Raw genomic sequence first — 15849 nt, 5'->3', positions numbered from 1 at the left:
CTCCGGGGCAGAAAGCAGAGAGAGCTGGGTCCAAAGAGACTTCTTCCCACGACATTGCGATGCTTGGTAAGATCAGGGTTCTCCTTGGCACTCTCCACAGGCGCAGCGCCAGTGCCTCCGGGCTGGTGTTTGTCAGGCCCTCTCCTTTTGGAGTAAGTGACTGAGGCAGCAGTAAGGCAAGGAGAGACAAAGTTGTTTCCTAGAGGAGTCCCCAGGAAACGTGTTCAAGGTCAGTGCCGGGTCTGTTTGGAAAAAAGGAATCTCAAAACTGTGACGGAACATTTAGATAATGAGCGTGCCGTGAAACACAGGGTGCCTCAAAAGGTGAATGCACATGCTGCACATTCAGCTAATTTTCACAAATGACATTAGTCTGAAAACTGCAGTTTTGAGCAGCCTTGTGATAATACTCTCTCTTCCTTACATTTACCTCTGCACTGGCCAGGTAATGTGCTTCCATACGGGTGAGGTGACCTCACAAAACAGGCCACAGGGCTGCACACCGGGAAAAGCCGGTAGGAATCCTTAGGTGTTTGGATGTTTCAGTCTATCTTTGGTTGAGGACTAAGCCTTTATCCTTTCAACTCTTCTTCTAAGCACAATTTTCCCACCTGTCAGCATCCTGTGTACACGAAGCCGGGTAAACTGAACTAACTCTAATTTCCCTGGATTATACGAGTTACATCAGACACTTAATTTTACCATCATAATCATCAAATTTTATAGCAGGGAGGTGGAAAGGACATAAAATAAAATGCTTGTTTCACTGTTGTCCACTAAATTGTTTGGGAGAGAAGGTAGATGTTCTGAACATACATGAGGAGGAAGGAAATTTTATACCAGGAAGAATGTAAATTACCAGCTACTTTTTAAATCATTTTCAATGTCTATCTTAACTAAGTATTGACTACTGCTTAAATGAATGTTCTAGGGGTTTAAGAGATGCGGGCATACTGCTTCTGTTGAAACACCGCTTGCTACGATAGCCACGACCCTCATACCTGCCTGGGGCTGTGCTGCTATTGTGCGCTTACATGTGGTCACAGATTTTGATGACTATCTCTGAAGGAAAGTACATCAGAAGAAGACAGAAACTGGGTACATGTGTATATAGATTAAATATTAAAAGGCACAGAATTGAGCTGGTAAAAGTTATGGGTAAATAAAGGAAAAAATGTGGAAAGGGCAAAAAGAAGGGAGAAAGAAATAATTTAAGGTGCACAAAGAAGAGAAAGTGATTTAGGACAATAAGCAAGGCTTCATGCTAAATGGAAAGAGAGAGAGGGAGGATGCAATTGGAAGGAGCAACGGCAACGCTCAGAATGCAAGCAGCACAGAGGAGAGAGAGAAAAGAGACCAAAACATAAAGCCAAGACGACCAGAGGGGGATGTGCTGGCGCTCCACCCAGCTCCCCCTTGACAGCCCGTAATTGTTGGCAAGCGTCTGAGGTCTGCCCTCAACCCTGAGAGCCACCTCCCCGGAAAACGACCAGGAGGTCACGCCCCACCCCAGCGGGACCCTGCAGCCAGGGACTGACTGGGAAGCTCTAAAGGCCAGCCCTCTTTGCTGGCATCCACGCCAGGGGCAATGCTGTCCAATAGAAATGGAATGAGGACCACATGTGTAATTGTAAATTTTCTGGAGTCACACTTCAAAAAGTAACAGCATAAAGAATCCACTCATAGGCATGCCCAACTGATTTTTGGTAAAGGTACCAGGCAACTCGATGGCTAAAGGACAGTCTTTTTAACTAATGACGTTGGTACAGCTGACCAAAGCTTTATTTGTAACAGACCCAAATTGGAAACCACCCAAGCGTCTTTCCGTGGGTAAGTGACTGAACAAACTACGGTGCATCCACACCATGGAAAACCACTCAGCAGTAAAAAGGAATGAACCTTCCCTGGATGAGTCTCCAGGGAATCGTGCCGATGAAGAGATCAGAGCCCAAAACCTACTTCCTGATAGAGTCCATTTCTACGACATTCTTGAAACAACAAAATTATAGAAACGGAGAACAGATTAGTTGGCGCCGGGGTTAGGGAGGGAGGGAGAGGATGGGTGTGTCTTTAAAGGGATAACAGGTGGGGACCTTGCGACAGCACAGCTTAGGGTCTTGACTGTGGTGGCAGTTATGCGGTAAAACTGCACAGACGTGCACACACACACAGACGAGTGTGTACGTGACGGCGGACTCGGGATAAATCTACACCCTGTGCCAAAGGCAGTTTCCTGGTGCGGACACGCACTGTTGTTCTGTAAAACGTTCATGTCGGGGAAGGGCACACAGGGCCTCCCTCTGTATTTCTTTACAATTTTTTGAAAATACAGTATTTCTTTACTGTGAGTCTATAATTTTTTCAAATTTAAGAGTTATACAAATAAAAGCATTTAAATACAAGGCTTTTCTGGACAGTATCATAAATTAATCATTTCAAGCACACCTTTAAGTATTCAACAGACACGATTCCCTGTGGCATTCCTTTTTCTATGAATTCAAATTCTGTGCACATAAAATTCAAGGTGACCTTTTTGCCACAGGGAAAAGGACATTTGCACGCATTTTAATGAAGTTTACAAGGCTGACAAATATCTTCCATATTCTAACACCACGTATTTTTTTTTCAGACAACAAATGGTATTCAGAACTGCAATGATAATGAGCTGTTCATACAAAAGAATCTGATAGCGGAAACCTGACCACAGCCAGAAAATTAACGGCTCACATTTTCAGTGGGAAGACCTACCCAGTGGGTGGGTCACCTTTTTTTATGTCTATTACGCAGGATCTGTATTCACCTCTATTAAGTTCACTTATCCTAACTGGTAGAATTTTAAGTACTAAAGGAAACTTTGATCACCTACTTGCCCAATGAGATTTAACACCATATTTTTAAACTGCTGTTAAGTCCAACTGTGCAGTGCCGATGAGAGGCTATTTAGACAGATTAAAGGATCAGAATAGAAAGCCCCAAAATAGACTCCAGTGCTACATGAGCGCACAGGAGACGATGCAAGTGGCACTTTGTGTCTCCTGAGGTTCACGTAGGAAACGGAGTTGGGACAAGTTTACCATTAAGAAATAAAAAGAAGCAAAATTTTTTTAATGAAAAAGGTAGCTCTCCCCCACCCATCCTGCCTGCGTTGGGCTCTGCTAGAGCGAAGAAAGCAGGTTCGAGGCCAGCCAGGAACCATATTAATACGAGGGCTCATGGTTTGGGCATTTTTAAGAGAAATCTGCATTTTTATAGGAAATCTCCCAACTTTTAGTTGTTGGCAACCATTTCAAACATTTTTAAAGTAGTGTGTGAACCAAGCTGTATTAGTTTCCTAACCTTAACTTGAATGCATCTGCAAAGATCGCATCTCGAAATCAGGTCATGTTCACAGTGAGAACTTGAACTGTAGATCATTGGCTTTTTTTTTTTCCTGTATTTTCATGGGTTAGTTTTGAACTTAATGACAGAGAATGCATTAGTGCTTTTTAAAAGGAGAAATATGTCATCTAAATCCTCTCTTTTACATTGGAGGAAACCACCATTCCAATACTCACTCTATCTCAAAATTATAGAATCACTAGAAATGATGGAATTTGGGGCCCAGGAAGCTCACACATTTGGGGAACTGATCCTCTCTGACCAGCGACTCACATTAAGTCACTGCTCGTAGACTGGTACAACTAGGAGCCAGTCCTGGGGAACAGGTAAATCCTTCTTCTGAAGAACCGAAGTCAGTTTTGCAATAGCGACTGTGTATTTTCACTGGGTCCACAAAAGCCACGAGGCTTTTGCTTTAGAGGCAGGACTATGCTTGTTTCTCCCAAGGGAGAGCGAATGTTACTTTGGCAAGGATTATGGGAATAAAGCATGTTGATTGTTAGGAGCCGGAAAAAAAAATCAATAAAAAGAACAGGGTAAGAGAGGTTGAGTACAGAGCAAAGAAGATGTTGCTAATGAAAAGTCTCAAAAATTAAATATAGTTTAAAAAAAGTCCAGGGTAAGTGGACCAATTAGTGAACCATCTTTTTAGGTCAACCAGTCAGTGTTAATGGATGAGCTGAGAATGAGTTTGACAAGCAAACCGAAGAGAGAAAGAATGACAAAGAAGGAAAAGCAACAAAAGCAGCAGATTTTCCCCCAGAATACAACGTCTGCACACTGCCAAGTTTACAGAATAACACAGTAAATACTAGTTTGACTTCAACCCAAAATTGGATAGATTACTTGTGCTGATGCAGATACTAATGCAATAAATACAATGAAAGCTCACATAATTAGGGATAACAGATTCACATTCGTGGATCACGCATCATAAAAGTGCTTCATTGTTAATAGAACCCAAGTTTCCCAGAAAATAATGTCCAAGTTCCTCCTGCATTCGTGACAAAATCCGAGTTATATGTATTAAGAAACGGAACGGACTTTCATTCTCCTTTTTAAAAACTTGAAAATAATTTTCATTTTTATGTGTTTCTTGATGTGAATTTCCACTTAACAGAGTAAAAGAAATCATTTATTTCTCAATATATGTGAGAGGAAAAAGCGTTATATCAAAGAAAGACAAATAAAAATTGTGAAACCAAAGGTTTTGGAAGGCATTTGTGAGAGTTAAAAAAAGGACAATACAAGAAATTGTTGAAAATAAGAAGATTCATTCAGTTCTATCCCATAATCATTTGTCAAATGTCTCTTTCATACTAATCACTGTGCTGTGTTCAGGGAATTCAAAGAAGCATACGTATTAGTGGAATAGACAGACACATAAATGGATCATTTTGATATAATACGTGTTTATAATAGAGATATCAACTGAATTGTAAATATTCAAGTTTCTTAAATCCACACACAACATCTTTCTAATCAACTAAGAAACAAGGAAGATATATAGATATTTTTAAAATACCTGTGCAGGTAGAATAATGGCCCCCAAAGATGTCCACATCTTAATCCCCAGAATCCGAAAATGCAATGTTCCCCGGCAGAGGAGAACTAAGGTAGCAGATGGGGTCAAGGATGCTGATCAGCTGACTTTCAAAAGGGGAGAGGATTCTGGGTGATCCTGTTGGGCCCAATGTAGTCGTTCTTAAAAATCCTTAAAAATGGAAGAGGAAGCCAGAAGAAAGAGTCAGAGAGCCGGTCAGAGGGAGCGGTGACCACAGAGGAAGGCCACAGGGAGATGCAACGTTTGCTGGCTTTCAGGATGGAGGAAGGAGTCATGAGCCAGGAATGCAGGCTGGAAGGGCACAGAGACAGATTCCCCCTGGGAGCCCCCAGCAACCGGCAAGCCCAGAGAGACCTGCGTCAGACTGCTGTTCTCCACAACTGTAAGGGAAGAAATCTGAGTAGACACAAAATTTGTGGTGATTTATTACAGCAGCAGCAGGAAATGAATACAATACCCGAGAGTGATGAGACACAGAGGATTCTACTTCGAATCTAAAGAAGTAAGTTTTCTGCACTTAAATTGTCTGAGGTCGTGCTGTATTCTGCTAAGTTATTCTTCACTTTCTCATTGTGAGCTTCTGGGAGAGGCTCAGAGGACAGGAACGGGAAAGGAGACAGTCACCAGCAAGGTCCCAAGCGCCAAGCTCTGCGATGGGCGTGTTCATTTGTATGGTCTCACAGGATTCACAAAAAGCCCTGTTAGGGTGATGGCATTCCACACTTGCAGAGAGGGAGACAGAGACTCTGAGAACTAAAGGTAAAATGCTAGCACACGTCTGTCAGACTGCAAAGCCCTCTCCCAGTCACCACACCACCCTCTTGCACACCAAATGCCAGGCTCCCCCACCCCGGGGGCCGGGGCCCGGGAAAGCAGGCATCCTGCCCAAAGGCCTGGTTTTTTGCACAGTCAGAAAGAGAGACTATTTTCTGTTCCAAAACCCTATCTCATCAACTCTAAAGATTCACCTTTTTTCTTTCCTTTTTAACATCTCTGAAATTATAATGCATCTTATATTCACAAAACCTTACAATTACATCTGGCAGCATTATTTTTTTCTTTCCCAGTGATGTGTAAAATAATGGTGTGTCTTAGACTGGAGGGTTCTTGGGGTCAGTGAGTTAGGACAGCATGCCTCCCTAAGCTACGCGCTGAACTGCAAGTCCAGAGGCAGTAATTTCCCCACCCTTCCTCAGGAATCCATGCCAATGGTAATTATTTTCAACATCAGGAAATATGTCTTATGCTTAACCTAAATCTCTCATGCTACAGCTGGAGTTCCTGTACTGCTGCAAAAAAAGAATGTTTTTTTCTTAGCACTTACTCTGTGCTAAGCAGCTAGGAACCTTGGAAGGACACAAAAGAAGCGGAAGATGAGGCCTCTACCCTTAAAAAACCCATGCAAGAGGTAAAAGCCACGAAGAGGTAAAACCCACGCAAGAGGTAGAACTAAATGCCATGTAAGATGGTCCAGAATTAAGGGCCTAATTGTCATAGAAACTGCGTATGGAGTGACTTCTCTTGTTTCTGTTTTTGATATAGTCTCGTCATCCAGCTTGGTTCATCAAGCTTATTAAAAGCTTGTGTAAACATATTTTCAGCAGAATGTTCCACCTGGGGCACCAAGTGACCTAGTGTAGCGGATTCAGTTGTTTTCCGCAAAGAGCTATGTCCAAGACCTAACCCCCAGTACCAGTGAATGTGACCTTCTTTGGAAATAGGGTTTTGCAGATGTGATCGAGTTCAAGTGAGGTCATATTTGATTAGGGTGGGCTTAGATCCAATGACTTGTGTCTTTATTTGAAAAAAAAAAAAAAAAAGGAGAGAGATTTGGGTACCGATACGCAGAGGAGGCACACAGAAGAGGGCAACGTGAAGATGGAGGCAGAGGTCGGGTGATGCAGCTACAAGCCGAGGAACATCAAGGGTCGCCGGGAGTCACCAGAAGCTAGGAAGAGAAAGGCAAGGAAGGACTCTTCCCTGGAGCCTTCCACAGCACCATGCCCTGACCAGCACCTTGATTTCAAGTCTCTGGACTTCAAAACAGTGGGACAATACATGTTTACCGTTTTAAGCCACAAAGTTTATGGTATTTTGTGATGGCAGACAGCCCCCGGGGAAATAATACATATCAGGTATTAAAATGAGTTGTGGAACAAACCACTTAATAGGACTTGCGACTTTTCAAAGGAAGATTATTAAAATTCAATTCCATCCTCATAGAGAGTATGAAAGGATGGAGGTTTTTGAGATTGGTAGAGGAGTTTGAAAGAGGTTTCTCTGCAGAAATCTAAGGATATAAAGTGAGTCCCACCCCTCCGCTGGAAAACTAACTTCCACAGGACAAATCAGAGAGCTTGACCCCACCCACATCTAAGGGGTCCAGTGCATGGTTCCTGACTCCAGTCTGGTCAGTAGAGAACACACAACAGGCTAGCAGGTCATCTGGGGATTGTGATGGATGCAGTGTTTCTATCCCTCCAGAATTCTTAGGTTGAAATCAAGCCACCAAGGTGACAGGATTAGGAGGCAGGGCTCGGGGGAGGCGATTAGGTTATGGGGGCTGCTGTAACAAGTGCCCACAGATGAAGACGTGGCCTCGTAACTCAGTGCTGGGTGGAGGTTGGAAGAGTTTTGAAGTGTATGCTAGAAAAAGCTTACATTGCCATCAATAGACTGTTAAGAGCAAATTTGGTGAGAACTCAGAAAGAAAAGTGCTGTAGAGAAAGCCTCAATCTTCTTCGACAGAGCCTAAGGCATTTGGGAGATCATGGGGGCTTCCTCTCATACCCCAGGTCTAGAGTGCAAGGCCCTGGGGTGTAGAACCATTTTCAAGGAGGGGCCTCGGCTTGCACGGACTAAGACAGCGATGGAGTTGGTCTGTCCTCCCACGAGTTATCAAGGCAAAGGGTGAACCTTCTACGGACCAGGTAAGGACCACATGGGAGAAAGTGCCTGCCTTGTGCCATTAAGTCCTTCCTAGGGTACCACCTTCTGGAACAACACAACTGCAGAGAGCAATAGAGAAAGTCTTATGGAATAGACTGCCCAAAAGAGGGGGGGTCAGAGGAGGGGTGGACAGCTCAACGATCCGTGTCAAGGGAAATAAAAGGGAGAGGTCCCCAGAAGCCCCTGTTGTGTGAGATAACTCTGCTACTTCTCTCTGGGAGGACCTAGACGGAGGCTCCAAAAATGGTTAGGGCATATGACCTAAATTATATGTGGAATCTTTAAAAAAAGAAAAAAACTAACAGAAAAAACTAACGGATTTGTTACCAGAGGTAGGGGTCAGGGGAGGAGGAGTTGGAGGAAGGTGGTCAAAGGTACAAATGTCCGGTGGTAAGATTAATAAGTGCTAGGGATGGGAGGCACAGTGTGCTGACTGTAGCTCACGCCGCCGTATGACATGCAGGAACGCTGGTAAGGGAGGAAATCCTGACACTTCCCATCACAAGAACTTTCCTTTTTTTCTTTTCTCCCTTCTTCTCTTTTTATTGCATCTATCTGAGAAGACGGATGTTAGCTGAACTGATTGTGATCATCATTTCACAATATATGTGAATCAGACCATCATGCGGTACGCTTTCAAGTTATACAGTGATGTGTGTCAATTATTTCTCAAGAAAACTGGGAGGGAAAAAGATGGTTATGTCAAATTTGGCAAAGGAAGTGAAAATGACACTTATAGAGAAAACCACCAGAGCCAGCAGTTTCTGGAGATACTGAAATGAGGGGAGGAAAACTAGTGACTGAAATGTATTATCATCAGTGTTTGGCGGCACTAATAACAGTAGTTGTATTATTAATAAAAATAGAAAAAAGCGAAGTAGCAAATTTAAGGCAAAAATAATCAGTTGCACAAGGATAGGGCTGGAAGACAGATGGGAGTTTATATTTTCTTAAATGTGGATTCAAAATAAGTAGAATAAATAGGGATTTCATTCCCTGTTTGATATTTACCATCTCTATGTCATATCTGATTTTTTCAGAGTTCTTACAGCTCATTGTACTGTGTATTGCTCAGAACACATTTTCTGTTGTAATCACCTGTTAAAGAAGAGCATTGCCAAACTGTAGTGATTCTGGAAGTGTATAAACAGGATTGTAGAGTATAGACGTTTTTAGCCAGCGAGTACCTTGAAGATCATGATCCCAACATGGACAAATTGAGATCGTAGAAAACGGAGCTAATGCTGCCATGACATAGACGCTCTCCTAGAACCCAGTCTCCTGGTGGGTTCCACAGAGAACATTTACAGGAGTTACTGCTAAACCTAGAGAAAGGAAGACTTGATGGTGCAGTGCTGACAGGTTACACAGCAGAAAAGCTGTCGAGTGACCAGAGAAGGAAGATTCAAGATCAAGGGGACAAGCCGTAGCGGGGAAGTAGGTCAGAGCTTTATACTAGGAAGAACTGTTAGCAATGAGAATGGCTCCTCCCCCCACGAGGAGAGCCCGAGGCCACCCCCAGTGCTCAGAGAATGAATGGTCACTGATGGGGAACGTCGCAAAAGGCCTCACAACACTGAACGGAAAAGTGGATGCAGTGAAACTGCCAGATTCTGAATTATGTCACCAATTATGTCCAGTTTTAAGTACATTTAGAAAAAGGATCACCAAGAGCACTAATGGCCACTTCGTTCCGCACAGGACATCTCAACCTCAACTCTGAGGGGCAGAGCCGAGGACGGTCCTCTCAAGGGAATCAGTTTGGCTTTATTTTTTTCACTCCACCATGAATTGATGAAAATTGCCCATTGAGCCTGTGTGGACTTTTATGGCTGCCTTAGCGATAAAATATGGTGAAGTGAGGCCCCGTGACTTCCACCACCAGGTCGTGGAGAAGAAAAAAAAAGCCATGCTCTTGAGGGGTCTCATGCAAAACCACCTCAAGCAATGGCAGCTAGATGTCATTCTCTTCACCGGACAGTGGAGATGGCAGCACCCACGTGACAAGCTGACTTCAGAACTCGGTAAGGAACAAACGATCACACGGTCACCGTGTGCTGACTGCGCCCAAGCTACCGGGACTGACATCCCACAGCAACCTCACGCGGCAGGGACAGCCTGCAGAGAGTAAAGGTTTGGAGTGCGTAACATGCTCAAGGTGACGCAGAGGGCTGAGAGGCGGCAGAAGGCTCCAGAGCTGCCGCCCTCTGCCTTTCACACGCCAGGCCTGGACAAGGCCCTCAGAATATGAGCCTCCGTCTCACTGGGATCTGTCGCCCTGACTGGTCGCCACTCCCCTGAGCAAGACAGCAATGACAGGCCCTGTGTGGGGACCGCTCTACTCCGTCTCCACATGCTTAGTCCTGGCACACATGAGGGATTCACAACAGGTCTCTGTTGAGTGACTACACCAGGGAGGAAGGCAGCTGAATGTCGGCTTGGGGTATCTAACCCATGAGAGAGGGAAGGAGAGATTTCAAGAGAAATGGCTTTCCCTTTATCAGTGAGTACAGTCCACTTTACAGCATCCTCCGTGTGTGACAGCCCGCTTGTACCGCTCAGTGTGGGCACAGAGGACAGGAGACACACCCCTGCCCTGAAGGGCGGTGGGCAGAGGCATAAACAATGTACATGTCTCTAAATGTTCGAGGCTAATTATCATCTGTGGTTGATCATGTAAATCTGTATCCTCATTTCTACAGAGAAGGATCCAGAGGCTCAAAGACTGCCACCCTGCACGCAGGGAGTCCGCGCTGACAAGGCCCAGGGCACACAGTCCAGGCAGCCATCACTTTGCAGTCACGTCGCAGGAGCTGTCAAAGCACGAGCTCCGTGCTCCCGTCCAAGCAGCAAGGCCACACAGTGGACACGCATGTGTTCCAACAGCTTCACCCGGGAATGAAGGACAGACGCACAAAATAAACATCCTCGGGCTTGATGCCTTCTTTTTATCCAAAGCCAAAACCGATTCTTTCCTCCTGTTGTCCCTGGGGCAATCTTGGTGGCACCCTGCCCGTCCCCCCTGGGCTCAGGCCCCTGCTCCTGGCCGGCACCGCTGGGCCCTTGTGCCGTGAAGGTGGCTGTCCGCTGTAGGCTGGGTCTCTTTAACCCCAGTTGTTTGCTAAGGTGACCTGTCTGGGTTTTTTTCGCTGTCCTTGTACTTTGGGTCCTACTTTCTGGCAGGTCCTACTTTCTGTTTTTCTTTGCTTATATCTACTCTTTGCTAACACACACAGTTGGGCAAACATTTGTATTTTTTTTCTTCCCCATGCAGAAGCAGCAGAAACTGGATAAGAACACAAGATTTCCCATTTCAGATTATGTGCTCTTTCTATTATAAAGTTTCTGATACATTTCACGGATTTTGTAAGAAATAATCAGCAAATATTGACTGAGTACCAAGCTCTCCGCTCAAGGATCTTCCAGTCCAGGGGGCGGAGCAGACACACAAGCAGACCATTGTAACAGCATGTGTTAAATCATGTGCTGGGAAAAGCACAGAACATGGTAGGAACACCCAGGGGTGTGCTCCTAACCAATCTGGAGAATGAGGAAGCTTAACCAGGATCAGGCGGAGGGGGTGGTTTGATGCTGGGAGGGGTGCGTTCCAAGCAGAGGGGACATGATGCGGAGAAGAGCCCAGCTGCTCGGGGGAGGTGTCAATGTGCTCTCTCTGCCGGGTTGAGGCGTTTGACAAAAGTGACTTTTTTTTATGCTGATGACAGTGGGAATCACCAAAAAGAGTTCAGGCAGATTTGAAAATAGACTCAAAGATTTATTCAACAAAAGGAGATGGGTGTATAAGAATGATGAGGCATCGTTCTCCCAGCTGCAAGAGCTGATCACCTCCCGGGAAAGACAGATAAATAAACAAATCATTACTGAACAATTTGTTTAGTTCTAAATATAGCACAAACAAAGGGCTGGGGGACCCAGAGGAGGAAGCCATTAGCACTGCCCGGGGGAGAAGAAAGAAGGGCTTTGTGTAGGTGACAACTGAGCAAGATGACAGATGAGGGGGTGGCAACCGGTCCTGGCTTCCAGGCAGGCTCGACCAGGAGAGGCATCTCCAGTTCATTAGCCAATATCAAGTTAGCCAAACGTTTGCCATGGTCTTTAGGTTTCAAGCCTCAGGAATCTGTCCCGTCCTGTTAGAGATAGTGAACATTAAACTAACTCACAGCAATCTTCTCAAGGATTTTGAATGTTTACAGAACATTCCCTATGTGGTGCATTCCAGAAACAAAAGGAGCTTTTCAGACGTATCTGCAGGACCAGGAAGCTCTGCTCGTTTATATTCTCGGAAGCTTTGTGCCAGGATCACATGATTAGAAGCAGGTAGGACTGGTGTGGGCTGTCCCTGGGGGCGGGGGGACACACCTGTACCCATCCTGGTGCCCCTTCCAAGCGGACTCAGAAACCAAGTGTCCAAGTCACCAGGTTAGAAAGAAAGAATTTTCTTTCTCTCCAGCAGCATCAAACTTTGCCCAGGATTCAGTTGAAAAGAGGACTACACTTAACTACGTTCTGCTTACAGTCCAACAAGTGCATTGCTTACGCAGAGAAAATCGTGGGATGCAGGTGTCTCAGTTTATCCCTTAACACAGTTCAATGTCAGGACATGGAGGAGGTGATGAGGGGAGCACAACACCGCCTTTGCTGAGAGAAATACAATCGGGGCGGATTCAGGTTTTCCGGTTCAGTGAAGTTCTAAGTTACATGTGGTAGGAGTTGTGGAAATGGTAAAATAAAAATTATATGAATAAGTGGGTTGAAAATAAAGGGATGGGCAGTAATTTACCAGGGAAATACAAACAAAAGATGTAGGAGTAGCAAATTAATAAAAGAGAAATAGGGAATTTAATTTATTTAGAAGTCAGAGGGTAATTTGGGATTGATAAAAAGCCATGAAAAGATACTACAGTCATGAATCTTCAGGAACTAAATAACAAAGTAGTAAATACATGTGGCCCAATCTTTTAGAATGTTCGTGGGTCATTTGGTAAAACTGTAGTCACTGTAAAGCGGTGGTTCTGCACTGCAGGCAATCCCACTCCCTATGGGACGTTGGGTGACGTCTGGAGACATCGGTGGTCATCACAGCTGGGTGGGGGGCTATACTGGCATCTGGTGAGCACCTCCCATGCCCAGGACACCTCACAGCAGAGTTATCCATGCAAAATGTCCTCGGTGCTGGGGATGAAAAACAGCGCTCCACTGTATTCCCTATAGGATATGTACCTGCTCAGCTGACAGGTCCAGTGAAGGGAGGGGGGAACATATGGAAAGAAATATTCATGGAAGGATATTTTTTCTCTCTTCTACCTATAAACTATTATGATTATATTTAAGCTAGATAGTACGTTTTGATTTAAAATTTATTGTAAATCCAACTCAAGTTTATCCTGATTGGCACATATGGGCTAAAAAATAATCTTTGATTTCTTGAAAATTACCAAATTTGATCTCCCTGAGGCAAAAAAAAAAACCCGCCCATTTAGACTTTTAAAGGGGAAAAGCTGATGAGAGAACTGGGGAGATGGACTCTGTTGGAAGTTAACTGTGCTCGGACAGAAAGAAGCGGGGGAACGACAGGAGGCAGGAGCCCTGGACACGAGGGACTGCTGTGGCCGGGAGGGGGCATCCGGGAAGGGCCACACGCTTCTCTTATCCCCAGAGCAAGACTTCTTTCCCTTAATGTTTCTCAGAGACAAAGTTAGCTCTTCTCTAGCAAGGAAATGCAGAACGCAAGGACTTTAAGACCAACTGACTTGCTTAAGAAAGAAGAGAGGGAGATTTCTCATGCATCCATGAGAGAAAAAGCACCACCACCAAAAATCAGCCAAGCCGCCACCTCCACAAAACAAGAGGCCTTATTCAGTGGTGGCAGAGAGGGGCTGGTTACATTTCATCAGATCAAAAAAATGTATCAGTTACTTGGTGCACTGGACCCAAACAAAACACCCAACATTATCACCCCAGTGTTAGCTGTTCTTCTCAGAACTAGACAGACAGGGACCACAGAGGCTGCTCCCTGGCCCTAAAGGTGCCATCAACCTTCACTTTCAGCCAACCCTGCCCAAGAGAGCGCCCTGCCCCGATGTACCTGTGCCCAGGGGGTGCCGGGCAGGAGAGTAGGGTGCATTCTGAAGGCCATGTTATTAAGTAAGCCTCTTCCTTTTCTTGAATGCTACATTAGAAGGTCTATCTCATCAAACCGAAAAACAATAAAATCTCTATAAGTCCTTGAAAAACCTGCTTATTCCTTGTTATCTATTATTATACATTAGAGTTCCAGTTAATAATTTTTCCAGAAAAAACAGGCTGCTGGTAAAAAAATAATAATAACCTGAAAATAAGAAATGATAACTTGGAAATCACATGCAAATACCATAGATCCGCAGTATCTGTGAGGAACACATGAGATCTCCAAGAATCTCCAAATTTATACATATCCAAAAATATTTATCTGGGCTGCTGTTCTTCCTCCCAAGCTCCAAGTCCTTTGCAGCATCTCATGAACATATATTTTTTCTCCCAATGGACAATGTTCTCAAAAAAAAAAAAAAGAAGAGATACTGTTCAAGCTGTGAACAAAAAATATTGCCAGTCATATCAGTGCACAAAGGATGCTGTGCACATCAAGTCATCTGCCACTACCACCACCCTGGACAGTGAGCAGAGGGAATTCAGGATGCAGACAAGCAGGCAGCCAAGCTCTGCAGCCACCACAACGGTGCCCCCGGAGGGAACTCAGGATGGGAAAGAACAGGATGCTGGCCCTAAACAGCCAGGAGCATAACAAGGGAATGCATTCAATACCTTCCCACACACAGAAAAGTGCTAAATTCCTTAACTTGAGGTATCTGGTTTTCTTTAATTAATAGTCATCTGTTGATGTTCCAACTACCTGGTCTTTGTTGCAAAAACTCATATATCCTGGCTTCTCCCTTGTCACTTTTAAGCAATCCCTCTGAGTGATCTGAGAGGCTGTCACCCTAGGCTTAAGTCCTCAGAAATATCAGCTGAATAAACCATAAATTTCAACTTTTAGTTGTGCATTTTATCTCAGTCGACAAACTGTGACTAGAGAACCAGTGAGCCAGGCTGAGGGGTGGATGCTGGTGGCAGGCTGGGCTCACTCAGTAGCTCCAGGACACTCTACAAACTTTGCAGAACCAGCCGGTTCAGAATTATGCCCCCCCCCCATCACAAATCTTTTCTTGGCCTGTGTGTTCCATTTACATAATGTCTAAGAATCACAAATGTCAAACTTAAGAATGCCAAGGTGCTTTGTTCCACAAAGGGCACACATCAGAAGCCAACTACAAACCATGGTCCCTTCAGCCAAGATCAGGACCCTGGGGGAATGATGGTGGTGGAAACAATCAATACGGCGAATCTGAGATAAAAGAGGTGAAGACAGGCGGGAGACACCCAGAACGTGCAGGCCTGACCGAGTGCCAAAGCCTCGGGACTGACCTGCAGAGGGAGGAAGGCGAGGCGGAGCTGTGAGCACGGAGAAGTGGGGAACGCCGTGTACTGGCTTGAATCATTCAACCCAAGCGAAGGCTCTGTTCATGTCCTGGCCCCAGTACCAGTGACTGTGACCTTGTTTGGAAGTCGGGTCCCTGCAGAGGTAGTCAAGGGAAGATGAGGTCACGCTGGAGTAGGGTGGGCCCCAATCCAATGACTGTCCTTATAAAAAGGGGGATGTGTGGACACAGACACATGAGAAGAGACGCTGAAGTCAGGGGATGTGTCTCCAAGCCAAGGGACGCCAAGGGCTGCCAGCAAGCAGCAGACGCCAGCAGAGAGGCCTGGGGCAGGCTCTCCCTCAGAGCCTCCAGGAAGAACCAGCCCTGCCAGCACTTTGATTTTGGACAGACGTCTGGCTTCCAGAACAGTGAGAAGATAAATTTCAGTTGTTCTAAGCCTCCCGGGTTGTGGTCCTTTAA

The 15849-nt window shown here is 45.1% G+C and overlaps 1 protein-coding gene across 2 annotated transcripts in view; it reads right to left on the bottom strand.

The window, feature by feature from the left end:
• SOCS6 (suppressor of cytokine signaling 6) overlaps positions 1-15849 on the bottom strand; it is a 235098-nt gene that overhangs the window by 163388 nt on the left and 55861 nt on the right. The window contains exon 6 of one of the 2 annotated variants that reach the window (XR_012503369.1): positions 11449-12039. The exons of the other annotated variant lie outside the window; for it this stretch is intronic. The gene's annotated coding sequence lies outside the window, so the exon portion shown is untranslated. Of the gene's footprint in view, positions 1-11448; positions 12040-15849 lie in introns of those variants that run through there. 2 annotated transcript variants of the gene reach the window in all.

Source organism: Camelus bactrianus, chromosome 30 (genome assembly GCF_048773025.1).
Source record: "Camelus bactrianus isolate YW-2024 breed Bactrian camel chromosome 30, ASM4877302v1, whole genome shotgun sequence".
In the NCBI taxonomy this organism is placed as follows: Eukaryota; Metazoa; Chordata; class Mammalia; order Artiodactyla; family Camelidae; genus Camelus; species Camelus bactrianus.
Note: the sequence above shows the minus strand (reverse complement) of the source record. Positions and strands in the feature narration are given on the sequence as shown.